The sequence below is a fragment of the Lithobates pipiens genome, unplaced genomic scaffold (assembly GCF_037356315.1).
Source record: "Lithobates pipiens isolate NorthernLeopardFrog02 unplaced genomic scaffold, aLitPip1_a1.2 Scaffold_22, whole genome shotgun sequence".
NCBI classification, from domain to species: domain Eukaryota; kingdom Metazoa; phylum Chordata; class Amphibia; order Anura; family Ranidae; genus Lithobates; species Lithobates pipiens.
Window position 1 is genome coordinate 206,407,451 of NW_027507784.1, and position 23,670 is coordinate 206,431,120.

A 23,670-nucleotide genomic window follows, 5' to 3' on the forward strand; every position below is an offset into this window, starting at 1 on the left:
GACCGGACTTTTTGACAGCAAAGGTCAGACGGAACAAATCCGTCAGACAATTCGATTGTGTGTGGGCTCCTTCGGACCTTTGCTGTCCAAAATTCCGAAGGACTTTACAAATAGAACATGTTTTAATTCTGCCGGAACTCCGCCGGACCCAGTTCCTAGCGGGAAAGCCGTTCATCTGTATGCTGGTCCGACGGACCAATCCTATCGCATGGCTGCAGGGTACTGTACATCTTGCGCTCGCTGCAATAGGAGAAACACATTTTCCTATTACAGCGAGTGCGAGAGAGAGGCGACAATGTCCCTTAGGTCTGTTATGGATTTTATGGGGAACCCTCTATGCCGAAAAAAATACGGCATGGGGGCTCCCCAAGGTCCATACCAGACCCTTATCCAAGCACGCAGCCTGGCTGATCAGGAAAGGGGGTGGGGACGAGCGAACGCAGTGTGCTAAGACTTATATAGGCATGGGGCGGGGTCACCGGGTGACATTATGACGGCACAGTCCCAGCATGCCCTGGGCGGTGACATCACAAGGAGAGGGATCCCGGGGCATGCTGGGACTGTGCCGTCATAAGAGGCGAGGTCACCGGGTGACACCACCAGGTGACCCCACCCCATGCCTATATAAGTCGTTGCACACTCAGCAATACTCAGCCGTACCCAGTCATACCCAGCCATACTCAGCCGTACCCAGCCGTACCCAGCCATACTCAGCCGTACCCAGCCGTACCCAGCCATACTCAGCCATACCCAGCTATACTCAGCCATACTCAGCCATACCCATCCAGACTCAGCCATACCCAGCAATATTCATCCTTACCCAGCCATACTCAGCCATACTCAGTTGTACCCAGCCATGCTCAGTCGTACTCAGCCATACCCAGCCATCCCATCTATACTCATCCATACTCAGCCATACCCAGCCGTACCCAGCAATACTCAGCCATACTCAGCCATACTCAGCCATACTCAGTCGTGCCCAGCTATACCCAGCCATGCCATTTATACCTATCCATACTCAGCTATACCCAGCAATACCCAGCAATACGCAGCTGTACCCAGCCATACCCAGCCATACTCAGCCATACCCAGTCGTACGTATACCCAGCCATACTCAGCCGTACCCGACCATACTCAGCCATACTCATTCATGTTCAGCCATCCCCATCCATGGCTCATCCATCCCCATTCATGCTCATCCATGCCACATTAGTTCTCATCCATGGCGCTATAGTGCCTCACAAAAGTGTAATAGGTAGTCAAATTATATTTGAAGCTAATGACCCCAGAACACCTGATGGTGCTCCCTGCATATTGGGCCTCTCTATGTGGTCGTGCTGTGGAAAAGTCTCACACGTGGTATCGCTGTACTCAGGAGGAGTTGGAGAATCTATTTTGGGTGTAATTATTGGTATGTACATGCTATGTGTTAGAAATATTGTGTAAATGGAAAATGTTTACACATTTTCCAAAAACTTGTAGAAAAAAAATAACATGTTCAAAAGACTCGATATGCCTCATAGATTATACATTGGGTTGTTTCCTTTCAAAAGTGGGGTCATTTTTGGGGCGTTTCCATTGTCCTGGTTCTCCAGGGCCTTCAAAAATGTAAGAGGTAGTCAAGAAATTATATGTGTAATTTATGTTCCAAGAACGCCTGATGGCGCTCCCTGCATGTTGGGCCTGTGTATGTAGCCACACTGTGTAAAAGTCTCACACATGTGGTATCGCCATACTCAGGAGAAATAGTAGAATGTGTTTTGGGGTGTAATTTGTTCTGTACATATGCTGTGAGTGAGAAATAACCTGCTAATATAATGATTTTGTGGAAAAAAAACTTCATTTTGCAAAGAATTGTGGGAAAAAATAACAACTTAAAAAAACTCACCATGCCTCTTACTAAATACCTTGGAATGTTTACTTTCCAAAAAGGGGTCATTTGGGGGATATTTGTACTTTCCTGGCTTGTTAGGGTCTCAAGAAATTAGATAGGCCATCAGTACTTCAGGTGTGATCAATTTTCAGAGATTTGCATCATAGTTTGTGGACGCTATAACTTTCGCAAAGACCAAATAATATACACTGATTTGGGTTATTTTTACCAAAGATATGTTGTGGTATAAATTTTGGCCAAAATATATGAAGAAAAATTACTAATTTGCTAAATTTTATAACAGAAACGAACAAAAATGCATTTTTTTACAGAATGTTTTTTTTCTTTTATAGTGCAAAAAAAAAAAAATTTATTAAATAGCACCAAAAGACAGCTCTATTTGTGTGAAAAAGGGACAAAAATTTCATATAGGTATAGTGCTGCATGACTGAATAATTGTCATTCAAAATGTGAGAGTATCGAAAGCTGAAAATTGGTCTGGTTAGGAAGGGGGTTTAAGTGCCCAGTGGGTAAGTGGTTAAATAAAGTGCCTGGTGGGGTCCCCTTAGTCTGCCTGTAAAGTGGCACATCTGTACTGTGTATATCACCTACTGCAACAAAAAGTACTTTTTTTTAAGTTTTAAAATGACATTTTCCCTGTGAGCCTTCTTTATTTTATAATCAACGGCTTGAGGAGCCAGTCTGTATGATGAGGCCACAATTTAGTGCACTCAGAACAAGATTAGAGATTTTTTGGGTAAATTCTGGTGTCTGTTCCGCAGACTTTGTATAGAAGTAACAGGTGCGGAAAAATTGGGCTTTGGGTGCTGTTGGTGCCTCACACCATAACCCTGTAAAGCAGGGATCTCCAAACTATGGCCCTCCAGTTGTTCAAGAACCTCAATTCCCATCATGCCTTATCATGTCTGTAAATGTTAGAGTTTTACAATGCCTCATGGGATGTCTAGTTCCACAACAGCTCGAGGGCCATAGTTTGCAAATCCTTTTCTGTAGAGGAACTCTTGATGAAAGCAAGAATTGGCCTTGTCCATGCTGTCAAAAATTTCACTGATATGCACCTGTCAAATAGGTGTGGAAAAATTGGTCTTTGGGTGTTGGGGTACCTTTACACCATAACCTGCTGACAGCAGAATGTAAATAAAAGAGCCAGCATAGAAACAAATACAGCATAGGGGTTACCCACTGATCCAGACCAGGCCCTATGTTTCTTTTTTAGATTTTATGGGGGACCCTATGGCAAAAAACAAAAAAAATGAGTAGGTCCCCCCAAAATCCATACTAGGACCCTAGTTCTAGTATGGATTTTAAGGGGAACCCCACATCAAAACAAATGGTGTGGGGTCCTCCCCAATATTTATGACAGGCCCTTATCTTAGCATGCATCCCGGCAGGCCAGGAAAAGGGGGGCAAGCAAGCACCGCCCCCCCTCCTGAACCATACCAGCCTACATGCCCCCTGGCAACGCACCTTGTCCCTATGTTGATGTAAACAAAGAAGGAGGGTCAATCCACCCCTATTATGCCCCTATTATGTCATGTGGCGGAGTATCCAATGACCCCACCTCTTTGTTTGCGTTGAGTGTCTAGCAATGGGGATGGTTGTGTTTGGAAATATTTGGGATGAACCTGTGGAGATTCAGCCCTATAGTAAAATGGCTGAGCAGCCGGTCTCCTCCTATAGGTGGGGTGAAGTGTACTACAAAACGATAGCTGACGTCAGATACTGGAGGACCCCTTGAGAATGTCAGTTTGGAGGAAACTAGTCGGGACAGAATCTCAGTGCTGATGTCACGCGGCTTCACAGTCCTGGGTTGTCAGCAGCTCTCTCACTTTCTGTTGACTCCTTGTTGAGCGCTCTCTGTTCCAGTGGGAGTTGCATTTTGCTGTTTCTTAAGAAGAGTGCTTCCAGAGTGGAACTGCATACACCTGGGGAGGATTTGTGTCTGAGAAACAATGCTGTATTTGCTGTACCTGTTAAAGTTAATGGTTTCGTGAGTGTGCATTTGATTAAGGTGTTTTTGTTACATTACAATGATCTGCTGGATGGTGGAAGATCTTTTTATCAAAATATACGTGTATATTAGGACTTTCCCTTGTACACACGGTCGGACATTTCAACAACCAAGTCCGTCGGATTTTGTCCGACAAATTTTGTCTGACAGATTGTGCCCGAAACTGTTGCATACACATGGTCGGACCAAGTTGCGGTTGCCAAGAACGCGGTGACATAAGCCGTGTACGGCAGGACTAGGAAAGGGAAGTTCAGCACCACGTCCGGCACCCTTTGGGCTCCTTCTGCTGATCTCGTGTTAGTAGAAGTTTGGTGAGAGACGATTCTCGCTTTTCAGAATAGTGATTCAGATCGCTACTGCTCTTCGGTTTGTGCTTGTGTGTGCGTATCTGATAATCAGTGCGTGCAGTCAGTAAGTATTTGTTTCTCATTGTGGACTATATCTTGGTATAGTACGCTTTGAAAGGCTTTTCTTATTGCCTGCTGGCTTCTGCTATTCAGGTCGTTCTTTTTCAGGCCTTGCTGTTTATCTGTGCTTTCTGGTGTCCGTTCTGATGAGCTGACCGTTTTGAAACCATGTTTCGTCTACGTACTCGTCGTAGAGTTTGTGCTGTGCAGGGGCTACGTGTTGGGGTTGTTACTTGTTACTTTGACACAAGCCTTGTCCATGAACAGGGAGGGGAGGTGTTTGTGGACCAAGAATTGGTTGCGCCAGTTCTCGCACATGCCTTTGCTCCGTGAGATCCGGGAGAATAATCCTGATGATTTCAGGAATTATCTCCGGATGACGGGCCCCGTTTTTCACCGTCTGCTGGCTTTGCTGACCCCTTATATCACCAGGCAGGATACCTGCATGTGGCAAGCCATCACTCCGGAGCAGAGGCTCATCGCCACGTTGCGTTACTTGGCAACAGGGAGAAGCCTTCAGGACTTCAAGTTCTCTACAGGCATCTCCCCCAGGCTCTGGGGATCATTATTCCAGAGACCTGTTCTGCCATCATTCAGGTCCTGCAGAAGGACTATATGAAGGTAAGTTTGATCCTTTAACATCACATTCTATGTATTTCATGATTGCTAATGTCTTGCATTTCTTTCCTCATTCCCTAATTACCATCATTGCAATATGCTCTAATTCATATGCTCTGCCCCTTTGTCCTCATGCATATTTGCCTCACTAACTTCCCCACCATGCTCTTCTTGGCCCATCAAACTATAGTCTAGTCACTTACAAATGTCTTTAATCAGCTCCATAGTATTGTTTTCCCCTAAACACCCCCTATAATGTCTACAAATGTGATGTGTGTGCTTCAATTCATGCAGAGTAAAAAAAAATTAATTTTTGGGGTTGTGCCAAACTCATTATGAACCCCCCTCCCCCCAACTGCTAGCTCATCTAATAGCAATCCTCTATCTGCTGACTTTACCAAACCCAATACACACTATACCTACCTTTTTGATGATCACATTTATGGATGAATTCACCTAAGCATGTAGTGCAAGGGCCTGCCTCAATACTTTCAAATGCTAGTTTTATTTAGTTTTTTAACCTATTAATTATCTGGATATGTAATAGCAGAATGTCAAAATGTGCTTCCATTTTGTTTTCTTTTTGGGATTATGACACTTCTTACCTGTCCGGTGGGCTGCCAATAGTGTAACTAAGGAAGGGCTTCCCAAAGTATCACACATTATTTAGGCATTCAGCTCTCAATCAAGTGGAGAGGGTTACCTGTCCAAAACACCCCCCCCCCCTCATTTTTTAGCAAGGGCCCATCAGATGGGGGGGGGGGGGGTGATGACTCTCTTAAGGGGACCTTATACTTTAGGCTTTAAATACTCAGTTCCCAAAATGTTATACTATTTTGGACCAAAAATGTTGGTGTCTAATCTGCTTGCAATGTTGATTTGTCAAATTACTAATTTTTGATCTTGTTTCACTACACAGTGTCCTTCAACACCACAGGAATGGCAGACTGTGGCCTCCCACTTTGCCAGTCATTGGGACTTTCCCAATTGTGGAGGAGCAATAGATGGGAAGCACGTCCGCATCGTCCCACCACCCCACTCGGGGTCCTACTATTTTAACTACAAGGGGTTTCATAGTATCGTGATGTCGGCGGTGGTGTCTGCGACATATGAGTTTTTGTATGTGGATGTTGGGCAAAATGGACGGATGTCGGATGGTGGAGTTTTTGCACGGACGGAGTTCTACTGGCGTCTCCAGAGTGGCAGTCTGGGCTTGCCACCCCCAGAGGAGAATTAGGAAGGGCTCCCGTTCGTCTTTGTCGCGGATGAGGCGTTTGCCCTGGCGAACCATCTGATGCGGCCTTTCCAGATGAGGACCCTCACCCCAGAGCAGAGGATTTTTAATTTCCGTCTGTCCAGAGCCCGAAGAGTGGTGGAGAACACTTTTGGTATACTGGCCAGCCGGTTCCGCCTTTTTCTTATGCCTATTCACATGGCGGAATACAAACTGAATCACATAGTGCTGGCGTGCTGTGTTCTGCACAATTTTATGAAAAAAGTTTCTGTGAACTATGCGGTCTCAGTTGGCCAACGAGAAGCAGACTTGCTGGAAAATGAAGATAACCTCACGGGCCTTGAACCTGCTCATCCTGGCTTGCCCACCCAAAGCGCCCGTGAGGTTAGAACCCAATACATGGACTACTTTGTGGGTAGGGGGGCCATTGATATTCCAGACAATGTCTGAGCGGCATATTAATAATACATTTTTATATGAAACTCCTTCATTTACTGCTTGGCTTGGTTTTAGGTGTCTCCTAGGTATAATTAGGTTTTTTTCAAGTGTGCCTTTTTCAACAACAGTGCAAACCCAAGTTCAGAGCGAGATGAGGGGACAGTCTCTTCTTCAGATAAGCTTATTATGTTGTGGGTCTGCTACACACACACCTTGTTTTTGTAACTAATGTATGTAGTGCATTACTGACCAAAATTGTGCTCATTTTCAGCACCATGGCAGGAAAATGGCATGATTGTTCAAATTTACACCTCACTGTGGGTGTTTTTTACTAAAGGCACATCCACTATGCATTACAAGTGCACTGCAAAAGTACACCTGAAACTGCACTTGGAGTGCAAAGTGGAGTTTCCTTTAGTAAATCTGTCAGGTCACCTTGAGGCGAGGTGACAGATGCACACTGTAGGGATCAGGAGTACACCGCAAGGTTGTGGACCCTAAGGCTGACTGCTGCGGACGGGAGACAGATCCCACCGAGGTTAGAGTGTAAGATTCCCTGGGGCGCGGAGTCTAAGAGCCAGCAGGTGTTCATCAGAGCCTCTAGTGGTGAGGATGGACTTGGCTGCAACTGGCTCCAGGTCGCGACCCCCAGGGTCCCCCAGCTCACACCCACAGTAGGCAACAGGAGGATAGGGATAGTGAGGAATAAAGCCAAGGTCGGGGCGACAAGCAGACAGGAATAGTCAGGGACACGCCAAAAGGTCAGGATCACAGGCAAACAGGGATAGTCAAGGACACGCCAAAGTCGGTAACGGAACAACAGCAGAGCACACGGCAGGTAACAGGAAGCTAACACACAAAGGAATACACAATGGTTGATCAGCACTGTTGGCTTGCAGTGCACAGGTTAATATAAGGTTCCCTGATAGGACCTGGGGTGGAGCCATGCTTAGAGGAGAGGTTATAAAAACCACCAGGTGGAAGTGGCTGGCCTCTTAGTCTGAACACATGAGGGAAGGTAAGCAAACAGGAAGATCACTGCATAACCATGACAGTACCCTCCCTCTTACGAGGCCCCCCCTCCCCCACCTGGGTCCAGGCTTAAAGGGAAACTCTAGATGAAACCTCCTCAACAGATGAGGAGCAAAGACCTCAGATGCAGTGATCCAAGACCTCTCCTCAGGGCCCAACCCTTTCCAATGTACGAGGTACTGAAGAATGCCTTTACGGAGCCGGAAATCCAAAACTTGACTAACCTCGTATTTTAGATTATCCTCAGAGACTGAAACTGAGGTAGGGAGAGGACGAGAGGACTTGAGGACAAAAGGCTTTATAGGAATGGGTAAGGGCATGAGAAGATCAGGAGTCTGAGCAGGGTCCCCCACACCCTTAAAGAGGAGCTGGACATCCAGCACAGGACCACCAGACTGGGCAGGGGTCAATGGATCCCTGAGGTCAGGTTAGAAGGTGACATGTCACAAGAGTCAAGCTGGATAGCTGCAACACAAACAGAATGCAGAGAGCCCTGAGAAAAAGATTGAAAACCCCACCTGGCCGAATGAGGCAGTCTATCCAAAGGATGGATTGAGCCTCTTAAACGGGTTTGAACGGACATAGTAGCAGTAGGGTGAGGCCAGGTCACAGAAGGTCCTGAACAAGAAGCAGGAAGCTCATTGGGCATGGACTGGTGCAGAGGCCCGCTGAATAGTATTGTCAGGTGTAGCGACCATCTCAATCGCATCACAGGGCATAGCAACTGTGGAACTTGCAGACAAGTTAGCCTGGCTGTGCGTCCAAGGGAGATTAGGGACAGGCAAAGGTAAATGGCCATGCAAACTGGAGTGAATGATCGACTCAGGTTCATAGGTGGGCTCCTCATCCAGAGTACCACATCACCTAGAGCATGGGTCTTCAAATTATGGCCCTCCAGTTGTTCAGGAACTACAATTCCCATCATGCCTAGTCATGTCTGTGAATGTCAGAGTTTTACAATGCCTCATGGGATGTGTAGTTTCACAACAGCTGGAGGGCCGTAGTTTGAGGATCCCTGACCTAGAGAGTGCATCAGTCCAACTATTGCAGGACGCGTCCCAGAGATCGCTATATACAGCGGGAATAGCAGAAGATACTGGGATGGTGGTAACAGGAAGTTTCTCTTTTGGGGTACCCTTGAGTAAGCAGGAAGAGGAACAGGAGGAACCCCAAGCCAGGATCTGTCCAGCAGACCAATCAACGTGTGGAGAATGGAGCCGTAACCAAGGAAGACCTAATATGATAGGAGATGAAGCCTTAGGTAAGACAAGGAAGGATATCCACTCCTGGTGGAGTGTCCCTACTGACATCTTAACAGGAAGAGTCTGGAAGCGGATAGGGCCCCCTGGGAGAACAGTGCCATCAATCGCCAAGACCACCAATGGCGTTGTAAGGGGCAAAAGGGTAAGTCTCATGGAGGATGCAGTTTCCCGATCCATGAAATTGGCAGCGGCTCCGGAATCCAGATATGCTGAGACTGAACGAGAGGAAGCACCGACATGAAGCAACACGGAAAGGAGAAGACGAGAAGGTAAAGGTGATATTTCAGGGTCTAATACTCCACCTTCCAGATGTATTAGCCCTGAGCGTTTTTCCGGACGAAGAGAACAAGTATCACGGAAATTACCTTTGGCCCCACAATAGAGGCATAGGCCCAGAGTTCTGCGCCTAGCACGTTCTTCGGGAGATAACTTTGTCCGGCCCAACTGCATAGGTTCCTCAGCAGGCAGGGGTTGCTCCTCGGATCGAAGAGAAGGGACTGGGGGCTCAGACTGCCTAAAGAACGGGGAGTGCTGGCGTCTTTTTTCCAGGGCCCTCTCCTGAAGGCGAATATCGACCTGGTTACACAAGGTGATGACACTGTCCAGATCAGCAGGAAGGGATCTTCCTGCTAATTCATCCTTCACTTTATCAGAGAGGCCATGTAAAAAGGTTGCAATTAGGGCCTCATTATTCCAGCTCAATTCAGCTGTGAGGATACGGAACTGAAGAGCATACTGTCCCACAGACCCAGACTCTTGACGGAGACGTAAAAGAGCGCTAGCCACTGAGGAGACACGACCCTCAAAGATATTCCGAAAAAGTTTCAAGAAATCAGACAGGCTAGAAACCACTGGATCATTCAGTTCCCACAGAGAGGCGGCCCAAGCTAACGCCTCGCCAGACAGGAGGGATATGATATATGCGACTTTTGCCCGATCGGACAGGAAGTTTTGGGGCTGAAGTTCAAAATGAATTGTGCACTGGCTAAGGAAACCCCTGCAAGCCTTGGAGTCCCCAGAGAAACGGACCGGAAGTGGGTAGTTGTAATGAATGTGTGGCTGCGACTGATGCGATAGGTGCAGCGGCAGATAGCAGTTGAGGTAGTTAAACCGGGGGTCCTAATGAGGCCTGAACCTGTTCAACACGGGATGCCAAATCCTGAAGGAATCGCATCACCTGGGTCTCATGCGATTCTTGGGTCTCAAGTCGCCGAACTAAGCTCTGCAATGGATCATCTGCAGGAAGCGGCACGTCAGCCGTTTCCATGGCTGATCAAACTGTCAGGTCACCTTGAGGCGAGGTGACAGGTGCACACCGTAGGGATCAGGAGTGCACCGCAAGGTTGAGGACCCTACGGCTGACTGCTGCAGATGGGGGACAGATCCCACTGGGGTTAGAGCGTAAGATTCCCTGGGGCGCGGAGTCTAAGAGCCAGCAGGTGTTCACCAGAGCCTCTAGTGGTGAGGATGGACTTGGCTGCAACTGGCTCCAGGTCGTGACCCCCAGCGTCCCCCAGCTCACACCCACAGTAGCTAACAGGAGGATAGGGATGGTGAGGGACAAAGCCAAGGTCGGGGCCACAAGCAGACAGGAATAGTTGGGTACACGCCAAAAGGTCAGGCAAACAGGGATAGTCAAGACACGCCAAAGTCGGTAACGGAAAACAGAAGCAGAGCACACGGCAGGAAACAGGAAGCTAACACACAAAGGAATATACAATGGTTGATCAGCACTGATGGCCTGTAGTGCACAGGTTAATATAGGGCTCCCTGATAGGGCCTGGGGTGGAGCCATGCTTAGAGGAGAGGTTATAAAAACCACCAGGTGGAAGTGGCTGACCTCTTAGTCTGAAGACATGAGGGAAGGTAAGCAAACACAGGAAGATCACTGCATAACCATGACACACAATTTTTTAAGGAAAAATGCCCAAAATGATATTGCCTCTGTTGAGCCTGAGGCGGGACTTCCTGAGAATCTGCTGATGGCTGGATACTGGCCGTCCTGGCAGCCCAAAGCGCCCCTGTGAAGTTCAGCAGAAATATGTAAATTATTTTACGGGTAGGGGGGCCATTGCTATGCCAGACAATGTGTAAATTATTTTTAATAAAAAAAAAAGATCTGCTAAAATCTTGAATATTCTTTATTGCTTGTGTTTGTTTTTGGGAGTCAAAATGGGGATTTCCCTCTTGATCTCATGGCTAATGTCAACATGTGCTATCTCCCATCATGGGGGGGATCAATGGACTTATTTTGGGGGTGCAACCCCTTCCTCTCACCTACTAGAGATACATGGAAGGGGTTGCACCCACAAAACGCGTACATTGATATACCCTGATGATAAGTAGCACATGTTGACACACCATGTGCATCTTCAAAATGTGGCTTTTAATATGTCAAAAAAAAGTTTTGGGAAAGTCCAAAGAATGTTAAAATGGTGGCATTTGGAAGAAATTCAGATTCTACCCAACACTAAGGATGGCCGAACAGTTCACCCGGCGGTCGTTTCGCTGCGAATTTCGGCTGTTCGCCGTCCGCCCGATCGGCGGACTTTTGCCGCCGTTCGCCCGGCGGACTTCCTCCGCCGTTCACCCGGCGGACTTCCGTGTTTACTGTGTAAAAGAACTTTGACCTATGATGACACATGCATCATGGGGTACAGGACAGCCAATTGAGACATTACAGCACATGGACACTTGGACATTCCCCCTAACTTATAAATAGACCCGATCCGGCGGCCATTTTACATTCTTTCTTCTGTCACTATAGGGAGAGGTTGCTGTGTGGAGCAGGGAGAGACTGCAGTGACCCAAATCGCTAGCTATTTGGTCCACAAAAGTTATTTTCAGGACTGGTATAAGTGTTAGGTGTAGTTCAGGATATAGGTTTGAGGCACTGCTGTGCTACTCATTTTTGCAGCAGCCTGTCTTTTCTCAGTGTAGAGAGAGGGACAGGACGCTGTGTGCAGCAGGGACTGTCAGTTTAATCATTAGCTGTTACTATTAGGTCCACAAAAGTGCTATTCAAGTTATTGTTCCAGCAGCCTCTGTTTTGTCAGTTTAAATAGGGACAGGCAGGAAGCTATGTGTGAGGCAGTGAGGGACAGTCAGTTTAATCAGTAGCCGTTACTATTAGGTCCACAAAGGTTGTTTTCAGGACTGGTATGGTAATAGACTTGTACATGTATAATATTCTTTCTTCCAAATATAGAAAGAATATTATACTTGACTGCTGCCCTTCTGCTGCAGTAGTCCTTTATCAGTATAGGGACTGAGGTACAGTCTGCTAATCATTCACAACCTACTTGTTCCACAAAGGTTCTTATAAGGACTGGTAAGGTATAGGGTACTACAGTACATAGGGTTGAGTGAGGTACAGTCTGCTATTCCGTAAGGACTGGTATAGGTCCACAATACATAGGGTTGAGGTGCACTACTGCTGACTGCTGCCCTTCTGCTGCAGTAGTCCTTTATCAGTATAGGGACTGAGGTACAGTCTGCTAATCATTCACAACCTACTTGTTACACAAAGGTCCTTATAAGGACTGGTAAGGTATAGGGTACTACAGTGCATAGGGTTGAGTGAGGTACAGTCTGCTATTCCTTAAGGACTGGTATAGGTCCACAATACATAGGGTTGAGGTGCACTACTGCTGACTGCTGCCCTATACTGCTATCAGTATAGGGACTGAGAGTTTTGTCACAGGGTCATTTAAAAAATGACAGGCAGAGGAAGAGGCAGGCCCTTCCGCAGGGGTGGTAGGGGTAGGGCAGGAGCAACAGGCTTGAGCCAAAGTGAAAAGTTGCAGAAGGTGCGTTCAATTCATTTAAAGGACGCACCAGACTTGGTTGAGTGGCTCACTCAGCCTTACTCTTCTGCACCCTCCTGCTCCTCTCGATCTGCACCCTCTTCTTCACTCTCTGCTATGTGCACCCCCAAAGACACTACCACCAACAACACCACCACCACCACATACCTTCCGCTTGAGTCACAGGAATTATTTTCCGATCCATATCAAGACATTTCTGATGCGCAGCCACTCTTGGTATTGGATCAGGAAGAGGAGGTAGCAACAACCACCACACAGCAGTCTGATGACAGTACCCAGATCAGCCCAAGGAGGAGGTTGGTCCCCAGTGTTGCTGCCTACTCCTAGATCTCTACTTATAGTGGTGGGGAAGGTGACGTCGATGATGACGTGTCTAGTGATGTCACGTGGGTGCCCACAAGAGAGGAAGAGGAGGGGAGTTCAGAGGGAGATATGGACCAGCAGATAGGGAAGAGAAGCAGGAATAACTTACATTGCACAGGAGGGACAAAGCAGACTGCAAATGTATCAGGAGCGAGTCATCGACCATGTACGGTCACATCTGGCGCTCCCAGGACACCGGCACATGGCTCCGCAGTGTGGGCTTTTTTTAACGTGTCCGCTGCTGACAATAGCGTTGCCATCTGCAATCTTTGCAGTCAACGCATTAGTCGCGGTAAGCCCAACACTCACCAAGGACGACCGCCTTAAGAAGGCACATGAGCAGCCATCACCGAGCCCAGTGGGAGCAACGGAACACACAAAGCCACACTCCAGGCTCTCACCATCCAGCCTCGTCTTCTACTTTTCCTTCTCCTCTCTCCTCACAATTGTCCTCCACTCCACCTTCCATCACGCCAAGCTCACGTTTTTCTGGAAAAAGGCAGGCTTCCATGGGCCTAATGTTTGAGTGTAAAAAAATGATGATGCCGGATAACCCTCTTGCCCAACAGTTGACGGCTGGCTTGTCAGAACTCATAGCCCGCCAACTACTGCCATATAAACTGGTGGACTCGGAGGCCTTTTCGAAAATTTGTGGCCATTGGGTCCACAAAGGTTGTTTTCAGGACTGGTATGGTAATAGACTTGTACATGTATAATATTCTTTCTTCCAAATATAGAAAGAATATTATACTTGACTGCTGCCCTTCTGCTGCAGTAGTCCTTTATCAGTATAGGGACTGAGGTACAGTCTGCTAATCATTCACAACCTACTTGTTCCACAAAGGTTCTTATAAGGACTGGTAAGGTATAGGGTACTACAGTACATAGGGTTGAGTGAGGTACAGTCTGCTATTCCGTAAGGACTGGTATAGGTCCACAATACATAGGGTTGAGGTGCACTACTGCTGACTGCTGCCCTTCTGCTGCAGTAGTCCTTTATCAGTATAGGGACTGAGGTACAGTCTGCTAATCATTCACAACCTACTTGTTACACAAAGGTCCTTATAAGGACTGGTAAGGTATAGGGTACTACAGTGCATAGGGTTGAGTGAGGTACAGGCTGCTATTCCTTAAGGACTGGTATAGGTCCACAATACATAGGGTTGAGGTGCACTACTGCTGACTGCTGCCCTATACTGCTATCAGTATAGGGACTGAGAGTTTTGTCACAGGGTCATTTAAAAAATGACAGGCAGAGGAAGAGGCAGGCCCTTCCGCAGGGGTGGTAGGGGTAGGGCAGGAGCAACAGGCTTGAGCCAAAGTGAAAAGTTGCAGAAGGTGCGTTCAATTCATTTAAAGGACGCACCAGACTTGGTTGAGTGGCTCACTCAGCCTTACTCTTCTGCACCCTCCTGCTCCTCTCGATCTGCACCCTCTTCTTCACTCTCTGCTATGTGCACCCCCAAAGACACTACCACCAACAACACCACCACCACCACATACCTTCCGCTTGAGTCACAGGAATTATTTTCCGATCCATATCAAGACATTTCTGATGCGCAGCCACTCTTGGTATTGGATCAGGAAGAGGAGGTAGCAACAACCACCACACAGCAGTCTGATGACAGTACCCAGATCAGCCCAAGGAGGAGGTTGGTCCCCAGTGTTGCTGCCTACTCCTAGATCTCTACTTATAGTGGTGGGGAAGGTGACGTCGATGATGACGTGTCTAGTGATGTCACGTGGGTGCCCACAAGAGAGGAAGAGGAGGGGAGTTCAGAGGGAGATATGGACCAGCAGATAGGGAAGAGAAGCAGGAATAACTTACATTGCACAGGAGGGACAAAGCAGACTGCAAATGTATCAGGAGCGAGTCATCGACCATGTACGGTCACATCTGGCGCTCCCAGGACACCGGCACATGGCTCCGCAGTGTGGGCTTTTTTTAACGTGTCCGCTGCTGACAATAGCGTTGCCATCTGCAATCTTTGCAGTCAACGCATTAGTCGCGGTAAGCCCAACACTCACCAAGGACGACCGCCTTAAGAAGGCACATGAGCAGCCATCACCGAGCCCAGTGGGAGCAACGGAACACACAAAGCCACACTCCAGGCTCTCACCATCCAGCCTCGTCTTCTACTTTTCCTTCTCCTCTCTCCTCACAATTGTCCTCCACTCCACCTTCCATCACGCCAAGCTCACGTTTTTCTGGAAAAAGGCAGGCTTCCATGGGCCTAATGTTTGAGTGTAAAAAAATGATGATGCCGGATAACCCTCTTGCCCAACAGTTGACGGCTGGCTTGTCAGAACTCATAGCCCGCCAACTACTGCCATATAAACTGGTGGACTCGGAGGCCTTTTCGAAAATTTGTGGCCATTGGGTCCACAAAGGTTGTTTTCAGGACTGGTATGGTAATAGACTTGTACATGTATAATATTCTTTCTTCCAAATATAGAAAGAATATTATACTTGACTGCTGCCCTTCTGCTGCAGTAGTCCTTTATCAGTATAGGGACTGAGGTACAGTCTGCTAATCATTCACAACCTACTTGTTCCACAAAGGTTCTTATAAGGACTGGTAAGGTATAGGGTACTACAGTACATAGGGTTGAGTGAGGTACAGTCTGCTATTCCGTAAGGACTGGTATAGGTCCACAATACATAGGGTTGAGGTGCACTACTGCTGACTGCTGCCCTTCTGCTGCAGTAGTCCTTTATCAGTATAGGGACTGAGGTACAGTCTGCTAATCATTCACAACCTACTTGTTACACAAAGGTCCTTATAAGGACTGGTAAGGTATAGGGTACTACAGTGCATAGGGTTGAGTGAGGTACAGGCTGCTATTCCTTAAGGACTGGTATAGGTCCACAATACATAGGGTTGAGGTGCACTACTGCTGACTGCTGCCCTATACTGCTATCAGTATAGGGACTGAGAGTTTTGTCACAGGGTCATTTAAAAAATGACAGGCAGAGGAAGAGGCAGGCCCTTCCGCAGGGGTGGTAGGGGTAGGGCAGGAGCAACAGGCTTGAGCCAAAGTGAAAAGTTGCAGAAGGTGCGTTCAATTCATTTAAAGGACGCACCAGACTTGGTTGAGTGGCTCACTCAGCCTTACTCTTCTGCACCCTCCTGCTCCTCTCGATCTGCACCCTCTTCTTCACTCTCTGCTATGTGCACCCCCAAAGACACTACCACCAACAACACCACCACCACCACATACCTTCCGCTTGAGTCACAGGAATTATTTTCTGATCCATATCAAGACATTTCTGATGCGCAGCCACTCTTGGTATTGGATCAGGAAGAGGAGGTAGCAACAACCACCACACAGCAGTCTGATGACAGTACCCAGATCAGCCCAAGGAGGAGGTTGGTCCCCAGTGTTGCTGCCTACTCCTAGATCTCTACTTATAGCGGTGGGGAAGGTGACGTCGATGATGACGTGTCTAGTGATGTCACGTGGGTGCCCACAAGAGAGGAAGAGGAGGGGAGTTCAGAGGGAGATATGGACCAGCAGATAGGGAAGAGAAGCAGGAATAACTTACATTGCACAGGAGGGACAAAGCAGACTGCAAATGTATCAGGAGCAAGTCATCGACCATGTACGGTCACATCTGGCGCTCCCAGGACACCGGCACATGGCTCCGCAGTGTGGGCTTTTTTTAACGTGTCCGCTGCTGACAATAGCGTTGCCATCTGCAATCTTTGCAGTCAACGCATTAGTCGCGGTAAGCCCAACACTCACCAAGGACGACCGCCTTAAGAAGGCACATGAGCAGCCATCACCGAGCCCAGTGGGAGCAACGGAACACACAAAGCCACACTCCAGGCTCTCACCGTCCAGCCTCGTCTTCTACTTTTCCTTCTCCTCTCTCCTCACAATTGTCCTCCACTCCACCTTCCATCACGCCAAGCTCACGTTTTTCTGGAAAAAGGCAGGCTTCCATGGGCCTAATGTTTGAGCGTAAAAAAATGATGATGCCGGATAACCCTCTTGCCCAACAGTTGACGGTTGGCTTGTCAGAACTCATAGCCCGCCAACTACTGCCATATAAACTGGTGGACTCGGAGGCCTTTTCGAAAATTTGTGGCCATTGGAACACCACAATGGAAGGTCCCAGGAAGGAAGTATTTCTCACAGAAGGGCATCCCAGAGCTATATGGCCATGTTCAGCGGCAAGTGAATGTATCTCTGGCACACAGTGTCGGTGCCAAGATACATCTGACCACAGACACGTGGTCTAGCAAACACGGGCAGGGAAGGTATATCACTTTTACTGCCCACTGGGTGAACCTTCTGACGGCCGTCAAGCATGTAACCCGTGGCACCCGTGTAGATTTGGTTTTACCGCCACAGATTGCATGCAGGCCTGGCTCTTCTTCTCCTCCTCCTCCTACTCCATCCTCCTCCCTCTCCTCCTCGGCTAACTCCTCCTTTTCCGATGCTAGCGTCTCTTTCGCTGCACCGCCCAAGCTCCCCAGAACCTATTCGACATGCCAGGTGAGACGTTGCCATGCTGTGCTGCGTCTGTTGTGCCTGGAAGCCAAGAGCCACACTGGCCCGGCACTCCTTTCAGCTTTGCGTTCACAGGCAGATCAATGGCTAACACTGCTCAATTTGACAGTTGGTAAAGTGGTCTGTGACAACGGTGCCAATCTGCTTAGCGCATTGAAACAGGGCAAAATCACGCACGTGCCATGCATGGCACACGTCTTAAACTTGGTCGTGCAGCGATTCGTTGTCAAATACCCTGGGGTCCAGGACATCTTGCGGCAGGCAAGGAAAATCTCGGCCCATTTCAGAAGATCTTACACGGCCATGGCTCGCCTTGCTGACATTCAGCGGCGACACAATCTGCCGGTCAGACATCTTATTTGCAATTGCCCGACGCGATGGAACTCAACCTTCTATATGCTTGATAGGCTGCTCCAGCAGAAACGTGCAGTTAACGTCTACCTGTATGAACTCTGCGGCAGAACAGGTTCTGGGGAGCTGGGGTTTTTTTCACCGCGCCAGTGGCTGCTCATGCGCGATGCATGTAGACTTCTGCGGCCATTTGAGGAGATCACCAAACTGGTCAGTCACAGCCATGGCGCCATCAGTGACATGGTACCTTATGCCTTCTTTATGGAGCGTGCATTGCGTCGTGTCATTGATCAAGCTGTGGAGGAGCAGGAGCGGGAAGATGAGGAAGTCGCAATGCTGGATGAATTCCCAGGGGGGGCTACTCTATCTGAGACAAGTGAACAACAGGAGTCTGAAGAGGAGTCAGAGGAGGATGGTGCCGGCGCGGATGAGGAGGAGCAAGAAGAGCATGCTTTAAACCTTTCTGGGATCCCTGTTGTTGTGCGTGGATGGGGAGAGGAGAATGAAGAGGGCGACATTATCCTGGATGATGAGCAGGAGCCAGGCCACCACACCGCTTCCAGTTTAGTGCAAATGGGGGCCTTCATGCTCCAGTGTTTTAACAGGGACCCCCGTATAAAAAGCATAAGGGTCAAGGACCAGTACTGGGTGGCAATGTACTTAGACCCCCGGTACAAACACAAAATGGCGGAAATGTTACCGCCGTCACAGAGGGCTGTCAGAATGGAGCACTTCCAGGCCTTGCTTCGAGAAATGCTGCATTCTGCTTTTGCGTGCACTGGCAGAGGAGCAATTCCCACTCCCAGAGAAGGAGTTGTGGGTACCAATCCAACAGCGCCTGCAAGAAGAGGCCGGTTTGAAGATGTGTTGGTGACTTCTGATATGAGGTCATTCTTTCAGCTGACCCATCGACAGGTGTCATCCGGATCTAGCATCAGGGAACGCCTAGACCGTCAGGTGTCTGACTACATCGGGTTAACGGCCTGTGGACGCTCTGAGGAGTGATGAACCCCTGGACTACTGGGTGGGCAGGCTTGACCTCTGGCCAAAGCTTGCCCAATTTGCAATCGAACTGTTGGCTTGCCCCTCGTCCAGTGTCCTGTCAGAAAGGATGTTCAGCGCAGCAGGGGGGATCGTGACCGATAAGCGTACTCGCCTAGCTCACGACAGTGTTAACTACCTCACATTTCAAAAAATGAATGAGGCATGGATCTCGGAGGAATTCAACATATGTGACCAGTAGACCATGTATATGTCTATAAACAATTTTTTTAATCGAGCACACAGACCTTCTTTCTTCATTTGGCTCACTTCCTTGTCCAAAAAAAGCACACCGCACTATGCCTGTAACCTCCTGTTTGAAGAGGTTGAGCAGTGTCATACTTCTACTGGGGCTGCTTATTATGAGGGGCTCCCACCATCCCTGTGCTGACTTCCTCCTGGGGCTGTACCTCTGCTGTGCATATTATGAGGGGCTCCCACCATCCCTGTGCTATGCTCATTATGAGGGGCTCCCACCATCCCTGTGCTGTGCTGACTTCCTCCTGGGGCTGTACCTCTGCTGTGCATAATATGAGGGGCTCCCACCATCCCTGTGCTATGCTCATTATGAGGGGCTCCCACCATCCTTGTGCTGTGCTGACTTCCTCCTGGGGCTGCTTATTATGAGGGGCTCCCACCATCCCTGTGCTATGCTGACATCCTCCTGGGGCTGCTTATTATGAGGGGCTCCCACCATCCCTGTGCTGTGCTGACTTCCTCCTGGGGCTATACCTCTGCTGTGCATATTATGAGGGGCTCCCACCATCCCTGTGCTATGCTCATTATGAGGGGCTCCCACCATCCCTGTGCTATGCTGACTTCCTCCTGGGGCTGCTTACGGTGCAGGTGTCAGTGCTGTATATTACGGTGCTGGTGTGAGTGCTTTATGTCACGCTGCTGATGTCTGTGCTCTCTATCACGGTGCTGGTGTCAGTGCTGTATATCACGGTGCTGGTGTCAGTGCTTTAAGTCACGCTGCTGATGTCAGTGCTCTCTATCACGGTGCTGGTGTCAGATCACTCTATCACGGTGCAGGTGTCATTGCTGTATGTCACGCTGCTGATGTAAGTGCTGTATATCACGGTGCTGCTGTCAGTGCTGTATATCACGGTGTTGGTGTCAGTGCTTTATGTCACGCTGCTGATGTCAGTGCTCTCTATCACGGTGCTGGTGTCAGATCACTCTATCACTGTGCAGGTGTCATTGCTGTATGTCACGCTGCTGATGTCTGTGCTGTATATCACGGTGCTGCTGTCAGTGCTGTATATCACGGTCCTGCTGTCAGTGCTGTATATCACGGTGCTGGTGTCAGTGCTTTATGTCACACTGCTGATGTCAGTGCTCTCTATCATGGTGCTGGTGTCAGATGACTCTATCACGGTGCAGGTGTCATTGCTGTATGTCACACTGCTGGTGATCATCTCCTGCACCCTCTTCTTTGCCTACCCTGACCTTCCCTCTCCTCCATTGCCTTCATGCGCTCCACAGTCCTGAATTGTCACAACAATTTCACATATAAAAAAAGAATGCTTGTAGTTGTCGATCCCAGATTCACCTCATACATGTGTTATGTCATTGGCCATGTGGTGGGACTATGTTTGCACAGCTAGTAATTATTTTGTGGCTCAAAAATTTGACCTGTAGGTTTGCAAAGTTCGCCTCCCATTGAAGTCAATGGGGCCCGCCACGAACGTTACGGTTCGCAAACTATCGGCAGCATTCGCGGTCCGCGTTCGCGAAACGTCTCGTCGGAAGTTTGTCCATCACTACCCAACACATCAATCATGTTCTTTATTTGTTCCATAACATTGAGTTTCTTCCTTATGCTGTCAATTTCACCATTCCACACCATGATGTCGTTGATTATCCTTTGTGCACTGTCACTTGTGAAATGTTCAGTTTTGCTCTTCAGCAACCAGCACATCACCTAAAGATTTCTTTAAAAACATGTATTTAGAAATATGCAGACATATATATAGTATGGGAAAGCTGGGGTGTCAGACACTTATCTGTTGTGGTGACAATCTCACCAACTTCCTCCACCTCTCCTTCCTCCAGATCCTTGGGTGCGTTTTTGTTCTGAGTTCCCCTTCTTTCTCAGGCGGGGAGTTCCTGGTGTCCTCTGAGTGGTTGTCATGGTTATGCAATAGTTTGTCTGCTTACCTGTTTCCATGTGTTTATCTAGAGACCAGCCGACCTTCACCTGTCTGCTTTTGTAATCCATCCTCTGGCATGATAGAAGGAGGGTGTGTTGCGCTTCCTTAAATACCAAGAGAAAAATAAATAAACAATAAATAAATAAACATAAACAATAAGCTTATGTGATAAAAAGTGACTGTCAATCGTTCACAAAGTATCAAAAAAACTGTGCAAAAAAGTGCATAGAAATGAACATCTGATATAAAAAAAAATATATATATATATATATATATATATATATGTATATTAATAGTGCATCATACCAGTGCCTATATAATAAAGGACAATAAAAAACGGGGGGGGACTCCAGCTATACAGTGTAAAAAGTGAATTGCAATAGCTATATAAAATAAAGTGAATCGTCTAAGATGAAACAAAAAAAAAAAAATCTGACATCTAAAATAAAACTACAAACATTGTATATCAATAACTTAGTGTAGTAAATAGTCCAAAAAAATCTATGAATGGTTTAAAAGTGCAAAAACCATAAAAACCAACAGTATAATCCTTAGTGAAAAGAAATAAAAATAGCAAAAAATTGTAACGACAAATGGTGAATCTCGATAGTGTCCCATACACAGTCCAATCGTGCAGATCTAAAATGTGATTTCACAACCAAACATAAAGTGCAAATGTGCCAAGGTAGCTCTCCTCCAAACGGTATCCCGTGTTAATGTGGATAATCCTAAATAATTACCTCACAGCTGTAAGGTTACAGCGAGAAAGTAAATTTGCAGGGGAAATTCCAGGGGATCAGATGAGCTGTGACTGGGACTTCTGACAGTGCCACTCTTCCTTGTAGTTTTAGCCGACCAACAATGCTCAAAATAACAAGTAAAAGATATCCTCCATAGTGTAGTAGTTTTAAAAAGAACGATTTATTTGTAAAACAAACTATATCTACTCACAAACAGGAGCGAATAAACAGGCACACACAACTAGACGGATCGATGAAAGTCACGTCGGAACGTCACTTCCGATTTCGGAAATCGGAAGTGACGGAAATCGGAAATTTCGGAAATCGAATCCTTAGTTCGCAGACTTGAGACCCAAGAATCGCATCAGACCCAGATGATGAGATTCCTTCAGGATTTGCCATCCCGTTTTGAACAGGTTCAGGCCTCATTAGGACCCCCAGTTCAACAACCTCAACCGCTATCTGCTGCTGCACCTATCGCATCAGTCGCAGCCACACATTCATTACAACTACCAGCTCCGGTCCGTTTCTCTGGGGACTCCAAGGCCTCCAAGGGTTCCTTAGCCAGTGCAAAATTCATTTTGAACTTCAGCCCCAAAACTTCCTGTCCGATCGGGCGAAAGTTGCATATATTATATCCCTCCTGTCCTGCGAGGCGCCAGCTTGGGCTGCCCCTCTGTGGGAACTGAATGATCCAGTGGTTTCAAGCCTGTCTGATTTCTTTAAACTTTTTCGGAATATCTTCGAGAAACCGAGTCGTGTCTCCTCAGTGGCTAGCGCTCTTTTACGTCTCCGTCAAGAGTCCGCGTCTGTGGGACAGTATGCTCTTCAGTTCCGTATCCTCACAGCTGAATTGAGCTGGAATAATGAGGCCCTAGTTGCAACCTTTTTACATGGCCTCTCTGATAAAGTGAAGGATGAATTAGCAAGGAAGATCCCTTCCTGCTGATCTGGACAGTGTCATCACCTTGTGTAACCAGATCGATATTCGCTTTCAGGAGAGGGCCCTGGAAAAAAGACGCCAGCACTCCCCGTTCTTTAGGCAGCCTGAGCCCCCGGTCCCTTCTCTTCGATCTGAGGAGCACCCCCTGCCTACTGAGGAACCTATGCAGTTGGGCTGGACTAAATTATCTCCCGAAGAACGTGCTAGGCACAGAACTCTGGGCCTATGCCTCTATTGTGGGGCCAAAGGTCATTTCCGTGACACTTGTTCTCTTCGTCTGGAAAAATGCTCAGGGCTAATACATCTGGAAGGTGGAGTATTAGACCCTGAAATATCACCTTCACCTTCTCGTCTTCTCCTTTCTGTGTTGCTTCATGTCGGCCCTTCCTCTCGTTCGGTCTCAGCACATCTGGATTCCGGAGCCGCTGTCAATTTGATGGATTGGGAAACTGCATCCTCCATGAGACTTACCCTTTTGCCCCTTACAACGCCATTGGTGGTCTTGGCGATTGATGGTACTGTTCTCCCAGGGGGCCCTATCCGCTTCCAGACTCTTCCTGTTAAGATGTCAGTAGGGACACTCCACCAGGAGTGGATATCCTTCCTTGTCTTACCTAAGGCTTCATCTCCTATCATATTAGGTCTTCCTTGGTTACGGCTCCATTCTCCACACGTTGATTGGTCTGCTGGACAGATCCTGGCTTGGGGTTCCTCCTGTTCCTCTTCCTGCCTACTCAAGGGTACCCCAAAAGAGAAACTTCCTGTTACCACCATCCTAGTGTCTTCTGCTCTTCCCGCTGTATATAGCGATCTCTGGGATGCGTCCTGCAATAGT